Raw genomic sequence first — 12,807 nt, 5'->3', positions numbered from 1 at the left:
GGTGCTTTGGGTTGGAGTCTCTGCTGCTAGCATTTCCTGCAATGTAATTTGATCACAAGATCTTACATGCGCACATGTACTTTCTGTATACATGTGAAAGCTGTTTTCATTGGTTAATGATGGTATCTTACTACTGTATATGATAATGTGTAGTATAAGGTAAATCCAATTGACTCTAGAAAGAGATGATTTTCTGACATATTCAAGTTATTTCATAAATGTACTTATACCTTTGATCAGTGGTTTCTCCAGACAACCAGACAGTTTGTGTCAAGGCCTGCCTGAGGCTTTCCTGACATAGCAACAACTAATGCTGCAAATTTCATTATGAGTATTGAAATGTATCAATTACAAATTGTATGTGCAGGTGAATACAATAGCTTGCCACCTTTGGTGATGAATATCCATAACATTGTGAAATCACTTGCAAACTGACCAATCAGCAAAGCAGGGTCAAAGGTTAAGGCACAGTACAGGACTTGGAGGTCGTGCGTGCATTGTTTAATAAGGGTCTTCGCATTGATACAGCACCAGGAAATGTGGAGAGTGCTGTACATGGTCATACAGCTGCATTTTAGGTCCTGAAAGCCACATTAGTTTTTCACCCACTGCCATGGTGCTACAGCTTGTCCAGTAGCAGATTACACTTGGACCTCTGTTATTCGGCCATGTCAGGACTGGCGCCCGTCCTGATAAGAGCTTGTGCTGGATAAGGAGGAAACTAATTTTTATGTATATTTGAGTACATGTAGGCTGCCAACCTGGGGTGGTATTCTGTAAGGATCCTAGGACAGCTCTCGCTCCTAAATACGCGATTGGTATTCTGTAACACCGCGCGTAGGAGGAGAAATGGGACAGTGATGTCAGGGATCCTTATTTCTCTCCCAGCTTAGGATAGGGGCGTAACTTGATATGTTAATTAGATATAATTAGATGTTAATGAGATCTTAAGATAAGTGGTATTCTGTAAGCACAAGTAGGATCAAGTTTAGGAGCAAAAATAAGGATAGCCTCTAGGCAATCTTTCTCTGGCGATTATGCCGGGCTATTGCATACATAGGCCTACTGACGACCCACTGTTTCTTATTTTGTATGTTCATGAACAAGAAAATAAATACATAAATCGTATAACAGAGTTATCTGTTCCTCTCATACTGAGGATTCTAAAACTGCAGTCTATAATGTTCGAAACAGTTGTATTCTTTATCTAGCTCTGTGGTATGGTTTATTTGTTTGTTGTTCGCCATTTTCACACTTCATGTTATTCGGCCCAAAATAAATAAAAAGTACATTATGTACACAATAACAACAAAAGCTATTATCATAATTATAATTGATATTGTAATAATTATGATAATTATTATCATTATTAATATTATCATTGTTATTATTATCATTGTCATTATTATTATCATTATCATTATTATTATCATTATTATTATTATTATTATTATTATTGTCATTATTGTTATCATTATTATTATGCTCAACGTCTGCCCGAACGTCATGCGGACGCAGTGCAAGTAGCCTACCTTCGCCGCCCACATTACGTGACCCTCGAAGTCGTTGCTATGAAGATCTAGTATACTCGTATACAAGGATATCATGGAGCTATAGTAGCTCCATGTTTATATCTTTGTTTAATCTATCAGTAATCTCCTTTATTTATTCTGTTATCATTGCCCTGCATGTATGAGTCTATTCTACCATAAAGATAGGGGAGAGCTAGCGGGGTGAATTAAGTGGGACAAAAATTGTGATTTGATGAAGTTTCTCGAATAACTTTCTGATATTTAGAATGGAGCACACATGTATCGGACCAAAAGACTTTTGATGCTCGCCATATAACGGGTTGCTACGCTATATTCCTATAAGTCTCATATTTGTGTTATCATTGTTTTTTTTTTTCCTGGGAAAAGTGGAACATTGGTTTGGTTTAAGTGGGACAAACAGTAGCTATGAGCAAGACATTATTATTACAAGCATATCAATCGATCATAGAATAATGTGAGCGCATGTGTGTGTGTGTCTGTGAGTGCATCTATTATTATACCCCCGCCAAACGAAGTTTGAAGGGGGTATATAGGAATCAGCGGACGGTCGGGCGGTCGGTCGGGCGGTCGGGCGGTCGGGCGGTCGGTCGGTCGGTCGGGCGGTCGGGCGGTCGGTCCGTTGCAAATCTTGCGTCGCGAACTACTTCCTCAGTTTTCAACCGATTCCCATAAAACTTGGCACAGATGTGTGCCTTGGGTTGTAGATGTGCAAGACGTATTTTTTGACAGTACCCAAAAGTACGTTGCCATGGTAACGGCATATTATGGGCAAAAATGGGTACAAATCTTGCGTCGCGAACTCCTCCCACAGTTTTAGATCAATTTTTATGAAATTAGGTACAGATGTTCATCTGAATATGTTAATGTGCAAGACACATATTTCTGCAGTGGCAAAAAGTGCGTTGCCATGGTAACGGCATGTTATTGGTAAAATATAGGGCAAAATGCTTCATGGCAAAACTGCTTCATCAGTGTTCTTCCAATTCTCATGGAATTCATATTGAATGTTTGTCTTAGGATATAGGTCAGCATGACACATTTCTTGACAGTGACAAAAAGTATGTTGCCATGGTAACAGCTCACATATTATGAGCCAAAATGATGGAAAATTTTGTGTTGCAAACTACTTCCTCAGTTTTTGCCCAATTTCCATGAAACTTGGTACAGATGTGTGCCTTTGGTTGTAGATGTGCAAGACACATTTTTTGACAGTACCCAAAAGTACGTTGCCATGGTAACGGCATATTAATGGCAGAAGATCAAGGAAAGATCTTGTGGATTTAACTACTTCCTCAGTTTTTTGACCAAAGCTTATGAAATGTGGCACACACCTTGATCTTGGTGGGAAGATGTGGAAGACATATTTTTCGGACGTGTCGGAAGCTGCGTTGCCATGGTAACGGCATATAAATGGCAGAAGATCAAGGAAAGATCTTGCGGATTGAACTACTTCCTCTGTATTCGACTGAAGCTCATGAAATGTGGCACACACATTGGTCTTGGTGGGAAGATGTGCAAGACATATTTTTTGGACGTGTCGGAAGCTGCGTTGCCATGGTAACGGCATATTAATGGCGGAAGATCAAGGAAAGATCTTGTGGATTGAACTACTTCCTCAGTTTTTGACAAAAGCTTATGAAATGTGGCACACACAATAGTCTTGGTGGGAAGATGTGCAAGACATATTTTTCAGACGTGTCGGAAGCTGCGTTGCCATGGTAATGGCATTTAAATGGCAGAAGATCAAGGAAAGATCATTCCTTGGGTAAGACTGTCGTCACGGGGCGGGGGTATTAATCACCTTAAGTGATATTTCTAGTTATTATTATTATTATTATTATTTATATTTATTTAAAAAAATCTTATATATTTTATAATAACTTTGAATTAAGGACGAAGTTTGGCATGCAGTGATGATATCCCAGTTTACCCCAACATCCTCCAAAAGTTCAAAATTTGAGCTAATTTCTGCAAAAACTTTAAATGCTAATTAATGGAACTCGTAAGGTCACATCTATTATGGTGGGCTAAGTGCGTGCTAAAGCTTTGATAATCAAAATTGTATTCTTAACTGTAAAATTTGACTGACAATACATTTTAACTCCTCGCACAGTAGAGCTGCGTGAAGCGCATGTTTGAGCAATGTAGATCTTGGGCGCGCATTGCGTAAAATTAGCCAGATGATTGGCTTATAGATACTGCGCCGGGCGTGTCCTGTCTTTCCTCATTAATATTCATTATTCATAAATGACTGTCCTAGGATAGGCTTAGGACAGGCTTACAGAATACCGATTTTGCCTGTCCTAAGGGTATCCTATTTTCTGTCCTACGCGCGCTCCTAGGATCGAAATAAGGATCGCGCTTACAGAATACCACCCCCGGTGATAGCTACATAGGTAGTAAACACTGTGACGGTATGTGTAATTTATGCTGGCCCACTTAAAATCACACCATCTGTAGTCATGAATTTGAAACCTTTCACTGTAAAATTCCTAACATATTCTTGTAGGGAATATCATAGGTAAATTGCGTGAGTTTTGTGGGAGTTATGATTGTATTTCATATCAAAATTGCAGATACGAGGTCTTGTCACCCCAGCAACGATATGTGACTCTGGCAATAAAAAACAAACAAAAACAAAAAAACAAAAAAAAAAAGTAACAAAAGAGACTTGCTAGAAGAGACAGACATGTAACACTGAAACATGAGGAGATTATTTCAACAATAGAGTAAGTTGTGTGTACATTACAATCTGACAAGATCAACTCTGCTGTGGGCTTTTAAGCTATCACAAACACTGCATTCTGTCAGAGAAATGTAGATGGCACTTTGGAGGGGTAATAATTTGCTGTACCACCCAAGATATAACGTATGTATGTCGATCAAAACTATGAAGTACAATGTAGTTTAGATATTATTTTTTTAGTTTCTTCATGCTGCTGATTCTGCATTACACAAATGTGAATCATAGACTTGCATAAACCTTCAATGGTGAAATATCATGGTTTGTTTGTTGTTTTTCACAATATTCTCTTATATCGTTTCTTACAGGAATGAGCAGAATTGTGCTTTGTATATAATTTGAAGGATGTTTTAAAATATATTTTGAAAATATGTTGCCAGGATAGAAAGAAGTTCTTTCAGTATGAAAGGCGACTTTATATGAACAACTTTGAAATGCAGAGAGAAATTACATGTATTCCTTATTCGCATACCTATAAATCGCTTTTGTACATTTCAAGTTGTTGGTCGCACAAACTGCACTGTAACTGTTTACAAATCAGTTGCAAAGTGTATTAATAAGAAATGAGCACATGGGGGGGGGGGAGGGGTGGTTGGTATATAGACAGTGAATGCTAAGAAGAATAAGGAAACTGCCCCTTCTAAACCAATCCACAGTGATAGTGACATTTAATGCCTATAAAAGTTTGTATTACAGTTCTTCCTTCAAAGACACCTCTACATTTGTCATGTCCTGTTGTTTGCACTGTAGACACAGTGTTCAGTTTTTTTTTTTGTTGTTTCCTATACAGTGTAACATATTACTGACACAAACTTGTGCATGTAGGTACTGTGTAAGAGGTTTATGGTATTTTAACTTTCTAAATTTTACTCAGAATCCTTCAGTGAAAAGGTGACATAACAATGTATATTCTGTAGAGTCCTTATTTTTTTTTTTTCTGGTACAACTATATATGAGTGAACTTTGTTACCTAAGCTCTGAACATCGTGCTGAGTAGAACATGTGAGTATCAAAGGGGGGGGGGGGGGGGGGGGGGGGGGGGGGGGGGTGGGGGGGGGGGGGGGGGGATCATTTGTAGGTATTGTTACCAGGTACTCCACTGCCCACTCAATTTTTTTAAAGAAATTTTTTTGAGCAATTGTCATTTTGTTCCACCCTTAGACCTTTGGAGATCTTGATCAAACTAGGTGTGGGTTTTTCCTTTCGAATCCCAGGTTTTCTGCTGAGAAATGGAGCGGTCCAGCCAGAATTTATTTTCTTGAGGCGTCCTTCAGTGGTTTGAAGGGGGAAAAGACAGACTTTGTGGACTTCTCAAGTCAAATTGTCTATCAAAATCCACCAGATTCACCTAAAGACTCTAGTATCTATGTAGAAAACTCACTACCTCTTATCTGTAGAGAGAGTAGATCACAGAAAGAGCGTAAAATCGAACGAATGAAATGGTTTGGTCAGATTGAGATGGTATTTCCTTGGCAATAAAGATGTATATAATGTTTTGAACTTCAAACATGATGTATACGGGATGTGGTTCAAGCTGTTTTAATTCTGTAAAGCCGTCGTGTTGTAATCAAGAAGTAAGTATGATAGAAGTTGTAGAATCCCAGTTCATTAATAATGGGAATATGGTTGATTAATGCTCAGACAATAAAAGATATAATTGTCTATCACCTGGTTTGCTGATTTGGATTTGTGTATTTTTCCTGAAATCGGTACTATTAATAAAGTCAAGGTGTGTGTGTGTTTATGTGTGTGTGTGTGTGTGTGTGTGTGTGTGTGTGTGTGTGTGTGTGTGTGTGGTATGTGTATGTCTGTGTGTCTGGATATAGAGAAAGAGACATAGCTGAGCCTTGGACATGTTTTTTTATCATTCATGGCATGAAATTTGTGCGTAGCGGAGCCATGGGCCTTTTACGCAGCATGAAATTTTCTCAAATTGCTGCTGGCATTCAATGCAAGTAGTGCAGACAAGAACTTTTGTGTGCATTTTACAAGTAATTTCACGAATCTTGACTCTCGCGAAATCCGCAGGATTATAATGCATGCGACCATTTCTGGTTTTACAGCAGTCACCAACCTGAGAGTGTGTGTCCGTGTTGGATGTTCATGTGAATGTAGGTATGTGAGTTTACTGGGTCTGTCATCTAAGGCGTGACAGATTTTATCTCACGAGCGTTCGCCCGCGTCCGGCATGCCTTCTTATCTGTTAAGTAGCCAGCTTGGCACGAGCTTGGCATGCGCCCATGCCGTCCGCGTTCCGGGAACGCCAGCTTAAAAGTCTTTTGTTTAGTGCCTTTGTTTCGAACACAATAGCGTCAACTTCACTGCACCCAATCGACCACGAAGCCATCGCTCCATGTAGCCAGCGTTCGGGAACGCCCGGATTAAGTCTTCCCTTTGTCTTGTGCTTAACACCTACACAGTTGATTTCATGGAAGCTTAAAAAACGGACAAACTAGCAAACAAATGAAACCACGAAAGGCATTGCACTATTACGCGTTAGTAACGCTGTGATTACCTTAATTTGCGTCGATGAGAGGCGTAATCAAGAAGTATCTGAAATAGTATCCGAAATATAGTATTTGTTCCCCTTACATGAGCGTGAGACCACTCTTGTAAGCAGCTTCTCAGGTGAAGCAAAATGTGTGTAATGAAGTGACAAGTGTATAAGAAAAACATTCACAATAGCTAGGTAGATTGACGGAAACTTGACACCCATGGCCGTGCCAGCCAGGCAACAAGCTGGTGGAAATTTCCAGGAACTTCAAAGCAGGTTTGCCGCCAGGCAAAAACCGCAGGGTAAAGGAATTTGCGTACGCGCTGAATGGGTCGTAAACATCGTGTCAATTGCATGGGGCCTGGGAGGGAAGAGGGGCTATGTATAGTACATGTATTAGTAACCCTGTGCTGTGTGATACGTGCATGCTGCTGTTGGAGACACGTGCTGTAGTTGGCGAGAGCTAGCTGATGAGAGCTCCCTGCACCTGAAACCAAGGAGGTACCAGGCGAGCTCGCCTAGTACCTCCTTCCTGAAACCAGGGAGGTACATACACATCTGGCTCTGCTGAAACTATGGAGCTTTAGTACAGTAAACCTCGACATTGCTTAAGTCGACACGATAAAAAAGTCCCGATTTTTGTCTTGTTATTCCTTGAAAATTTCTTCGTCTTAGTCGACATTTATAAGTCCACAACTCGCGTAAGTCGACCTGATTTTTTAGTGCCAACTGAGCTGAAATACGTGTTTATTCACTCGTCTATAATTAAATGCAGCTGAAAATTAAATGCAGGTGTATCAAATCACGAGCAACTTTGCACATAAACGCAAGTGCGTTGCTGCCAAAAGGCTTGCGTTTGATATAGTATGAAACTAGAAAATAGTTGTATGAACCTGAAACTCAATTGCGTCGAAACGCAACTCTAAAAATCAAATGAAGTCCATCAATCACGCGCAACGCTGTATTCAAACGCAAGAGCGTTGCAGGGAAGAAGAGGTTTTCGTAAGAAACTATAGAGAAACTGCGTTTAAAAGCATCTCTTAACATCTACGGAGGTGCGTTATTGTTGAAAAGTCTTGCATTATTTTGTTTGTTTTTTCGTATGCAAAATTAAAAATTAAACGCAGCTCTGAAAATCAAATGCAATTGTAAGTCCATGTCATCACGCGGAACGCTGAATAGACTTGCGTTTGATATACGAAACTTGAAAATTGTAGGGAACTTCTTTAAAACTCAGTTGCGTTTCAACGCGATTCTAAAAATCCAATGCAAGTCCATCAAATCACACGCGACGCTGTATTTAAACGCAAGAGCATTGCAGAAAAGACATAGGGCCTACTTTTTGTACGAAATTATAAGAAACTGCGTTTAAACGCATCTCTAAACATCTACGGAAGTGAGTTATTGTTGAAAAGACCTGCATTATTTTTTACTTCTTACGCAAAATTAAGAATTAAACGCAACCCCCAAAATCAAATGCAAGTCCATCAAACACGGAACGCTGAAAAGACTTGCATTTCATAATCATCCGACACTAGAAAATTGTAAGAAACTTAAACTCAATTGCGTTTAAACACTAATTCTAATAGTCAAATGCAAGTCCATCAAATCACAAGCAACGCTGTATCTAAAACGCAAGAGCGTTGCAGAAAAGACTTGCGGTTTTTGTACGAAACTAAAAACTGCGTTTAAACGCATAAAAACTATAAACCGAAGCGTGTTATTGTTGAAAAGACTTGAATCATTTTTTATTTCGTAACGGAACTTTCGCCATGATTGAACTTAGTCTGCACTAGCAGGGGAAAGACATCGCAACATTAACACGTTTCAAACTACCGGAACGCATCGTGCTTCACGAAATGTCGATGAAAAAAATAGTAGCAAATTATTGTTACTGTAGTTCGCTATTCCGAAGGTTTAAATCTCAGTCCAAAGTTAAATAAGTTCGACGATGGAAAGATGTTTATCTTTACGAAGGTTAGTAATCCGAAAGATGTCGTTTCCGGATTAACAATTTTTCTTGTTTTTATTTCAGACTGGCCCGCGCCGTACATCACAGAGCGGTAATGTTGCGAATCGGAGCGCGAGAACAATTCATTTTCAGAGTATGGCAATAGAAATGTAAGCAAAACAAATAAAAATATGGCGACTTAGGGAAGGAAAATCACACATCCTCTTTCAACTCAGTCGGCACTGAAAATTATCTCTACAGAATCATACGAATTCACACGCATATCTTCACAGCAACGCACTTCAATTTAAATCGCAAATTTGCATGCACTTTGGGGAATATGCGTTTGTTTTTTTTTTCATATCAAATTTAAAACGTACAGTGTCTAGAAACGGGTCCATGTTTCGGATCCCGCTCTTTCAAAAGCTCTCAAGATTTTTGTGTTTTGTGCATTGCCGTTACTAACTTCGCGTATATGTGCTTCTTTCGCAATAAAACTCGAATTAAGATGTACACAGCGATAGAGGCTCAGCTCAGTAGATACTTGCCTCCAGTGACAATATTCTTGTGTACAACAAAAGAGTTTGTGAGCCCATTAGCGCAATGTCTATTCATACCTATACCTGGTGCCCGATCGATACTTTCATTGTTTGATGGCACATGGTGTTGTAGTTGACCATGGAAAGGGGATACTGTCATAATAGGCCTACAGCTTGACTGTTTCCGCACAGGAGGAATACCAACCTGTCCATTCTCAAGTCGACCTGCAAAGAGAATCTCGCTTTTGAGCATTTCAGGCTCTTGGAGAATTATGGGAGGAACGGGTTAAGAAAACTCATTTAAACTATGAATGTAATTATCCCTCTTCCCTGGTTATGTAATGGGCTGTTTAGAGCTCATCAGTGAAGATTGAAAGTAAGCCTACTTTTTGCAAAGCGTATTATAATGACAACTTGCGCAGCAATAATTAACCTAGCTATTTGTTCACTGGCAAAATGTAATGTTTGGGCTTATTTTCTTATAGGTCAGCAAGACGATATGCGGATTCCGTAAAGTTCTGGGTAAAACCTAATGTCCTGAGAGAAGACTTACTAATCTTTACCCGCGCTTGGAACGGATAAGTCTACCGACTCTCACCAGGAAAAATTTCTTCAGTATTACATACAGTGCTAGCCGTATATAGTGTATGATAGGTTATCTTTATAACAGGCGGGAAGGACGGTGCATCTTCTACAAATGATTTGTCTCTCGTGGAAGAAAACCCGTCTCCTTGCGTGAATTTTAGCTCCTTTTTCAAGCTTGCGGGAAACGCGATGGATGGACCAAACGTAATCACAAAGCGTGGAACATCGTTGTGAACATAAAAACTGAGAAATATGCAAGAAACAGTAACGGTCATTTTCATCTCTGTCTGCAATTAATTATTCCAAAATTTCGTTAATCACATAGAATGCAATTAAGTTCGTTTTGATGAATATTCAAGAACACACACACACACAAAATAAAAAAGTTATTCCGAAAGTTCATGAACTAGAAAACGAAATGCCTTAATCTTATTATATTTTGTTAGGATATAATTATATTCCACTGCTTGAAACGCAGTGAAGGGGGGGGGGGGGGTCATAAAGCTGTTCGTAAAGATACGAACGACTTACGAGTGACTGATGATAAGTTCTTGTGCTGAATTATGGAAATTCTGATAAGTATAGCACATCAGAACTGATCACCAGTCGCTCGTAAGTTGTTCGTAACTGCACAAACAGATTTATTAAACGCCCCCCCCCGTAACACAATAATGTGATACTAGAAAGCTTTAATGTCATGCTGAGTTGAGTAACCAAGTCAGTGGTACTTCATATTTTATGCAGTGTTTCAAAGTGACAGATTATGAGAAAGATACATGTATGTATCAATGTTACATTCGTGTGTATACATTAATTTTAATGGTTTATAGTACTGTTGTACATGCAATTACCATGATCTCGGCAGACGACTGACCAGCACCAATTGTCTCAATTGGCTTTCCTATGCTTTTTACGTCGCCTACAGAATGGGTATCCTCTGGTCCTTTCAATTCAGGTATTCATAATTGCTTATAAAGCACCCTCTTTAGTTTTTACAATCGGAAGGGAATAGCAGCCAGAAACATCCTCGTTTAAAAGAGGCTTTTCTTAATAGCAGGTATGCCCTTTTTCTTCTGCTTCCCTTGTTTTGGGGCAGCAATAACAGCCATGGAGCTACAAGCAACAAAACTTGTAGCTCCTTGCTAAAGATGCACCCGACACACAAAAGCGCACCGACGTATACATTTTGCGGCACGGACACAAACACACCGAAGTTCACATCAGGCTGCCGTATTGGTCGATGATAGATACCGTCTTATAATTGGATGATTTTCTTTGACTCCTCATATAGAATGCTTTCGCCTTATGAAGTGACAGAGGAGGAGCGTAAACGCTGTCGTGCGTCGCTATAAAGAACGACTGCTGTATTGTTTCGTTTAGGGAAAGAATCAGGTTGTGAGCTTGAACGGAAACAGAACCTGAATTTTAAGAGATTGTCATGGTTTTGTTTGTTTCTTGTTCGTTCGTTTGTTTGGTTGTTCGTTTGTTTTTGCTTTTTAGAAAGTGAACTACTGACAATAGCGTACAAATATTCGTATTTAAGGTTTAAAGGGATGTGGAATTGGATTATGTAAAGCTAAAAGCCGCGTTTACACGTGTTCACGGCAACCACGGCAGTCACCAGGCCATCACGGACAAAATGGGACGGACGTGAAACAACGCTGTGAGACGAGATAGGCAAATGTGACAGGCCGTGATTGCCGTGGATGCCGTGTCACATTCTTAAACTGTTAAAAAAAAAAATTGCCACGGCAGTCCCGGTGCTAATGAGGAATTTTGTGTGCCTTGATAAAATGGGATGAATGCAATGAAACACGACGGCACGTAATAGACCCTAACAAAACTTGGAGGCGGTCCGCAGCGGGACGGGACGGAAAATATTGATAGTCTATAGCCTGATCAGACGCCGTGAGAACAGCGTGTGATAGCTATAGAAGTTCGCCGGGGCGAGGACTGGAACGATCTGAACAAGACTTAGAATGCGAAGGTGGGGGGGAGGGGGGGGGGGGGGGGGGAACAGGAGAATGTCTCAACTGCATATACTAGTATACCCACAGCGCACTGCATCTCAGGCAAATACAACGTGGCCGCCGGGAACATGGTGTAAGCGTAGCTTTAGAGTCTGTAGAATCCACATTTATATCTATAGGCATAACTAAAACTTGATTTCTCGTGACTCTGACACACTTTGACAGACTTTGACAGATTTCTGTGCACAACATGTACATGTAATATTCAATTCCACACACATACACACACACACAAAAGATCTTCGACCTCCTAGACCATTCTCCCGCCCATCATTCTCTCTCTGCATCTTTTTCTGTTATTTTGTTCCACCTAATATGGGGATGTATTCTATGTTCGGCAATAATAGCGCGTTTCATCGTGTTTTGTTTTGTTTTGTTTTATTTCATTTTTAGATTTAGATCGGAAAAGCAATATAGACGAGAGGTAAAATTCTTGAAGCAACTATACAGTTTCAATTTTTAGTTTGACATCGTTCTTATATTTTGATGTTCGTTGCACCTGTAAGGTTCTTGTAATGCGAAAGTTAAATAAGATTCGCTATAATATTCTCGAAAATTCCCTCTGCCGTATTGATATTCGTTAATGTGAAAAATAAATACGATTCATTAATCCGAAACCGCACGAATTTTGTGATTCTAAGGGTGCATTTATCGGGATATTAGATTAATTACGTTACTCTGAAAACGAATATCACAACTTGTTCCTTTTAATTTCTGGGATTAACAAAACATCAGAAAGCAAAGCTTATTTAATTTTCGGATTTTTAGTCTGGCATTGGGGGTTAGTAGTTCGGAAAATAAGTATGGAAAATCTTTGAGGCAAGAAAATAATTTGAATTCCTATTATGGCATCGTTATTTCCTTTGCCTTATGTTCATTATTCCGAAAGAAGAATAAGGTTCGTAAATCCGA

The sequence above is a fragment of the Diadema antillarum genome, unplaced genomic scaffold (assembly GCF_040938485.1).
Source record: "Diadema antillarum isolate AM-2024a unplaced genomic scaffold, OU_Dant_1.0 scf00000106, whole genome shotgun sequence".
Taxonomy (NCBI): Eukaryota; Metazoa; Echinodermata; class Echinoidea; order Diadematoida; family Diadematidae; genus Diadema; species Diadema antillarum.
The sequence above is the reverse complement of the archived record's forward strand: the minus strand, read 5'-3'. Positions refer to the sequence as shown.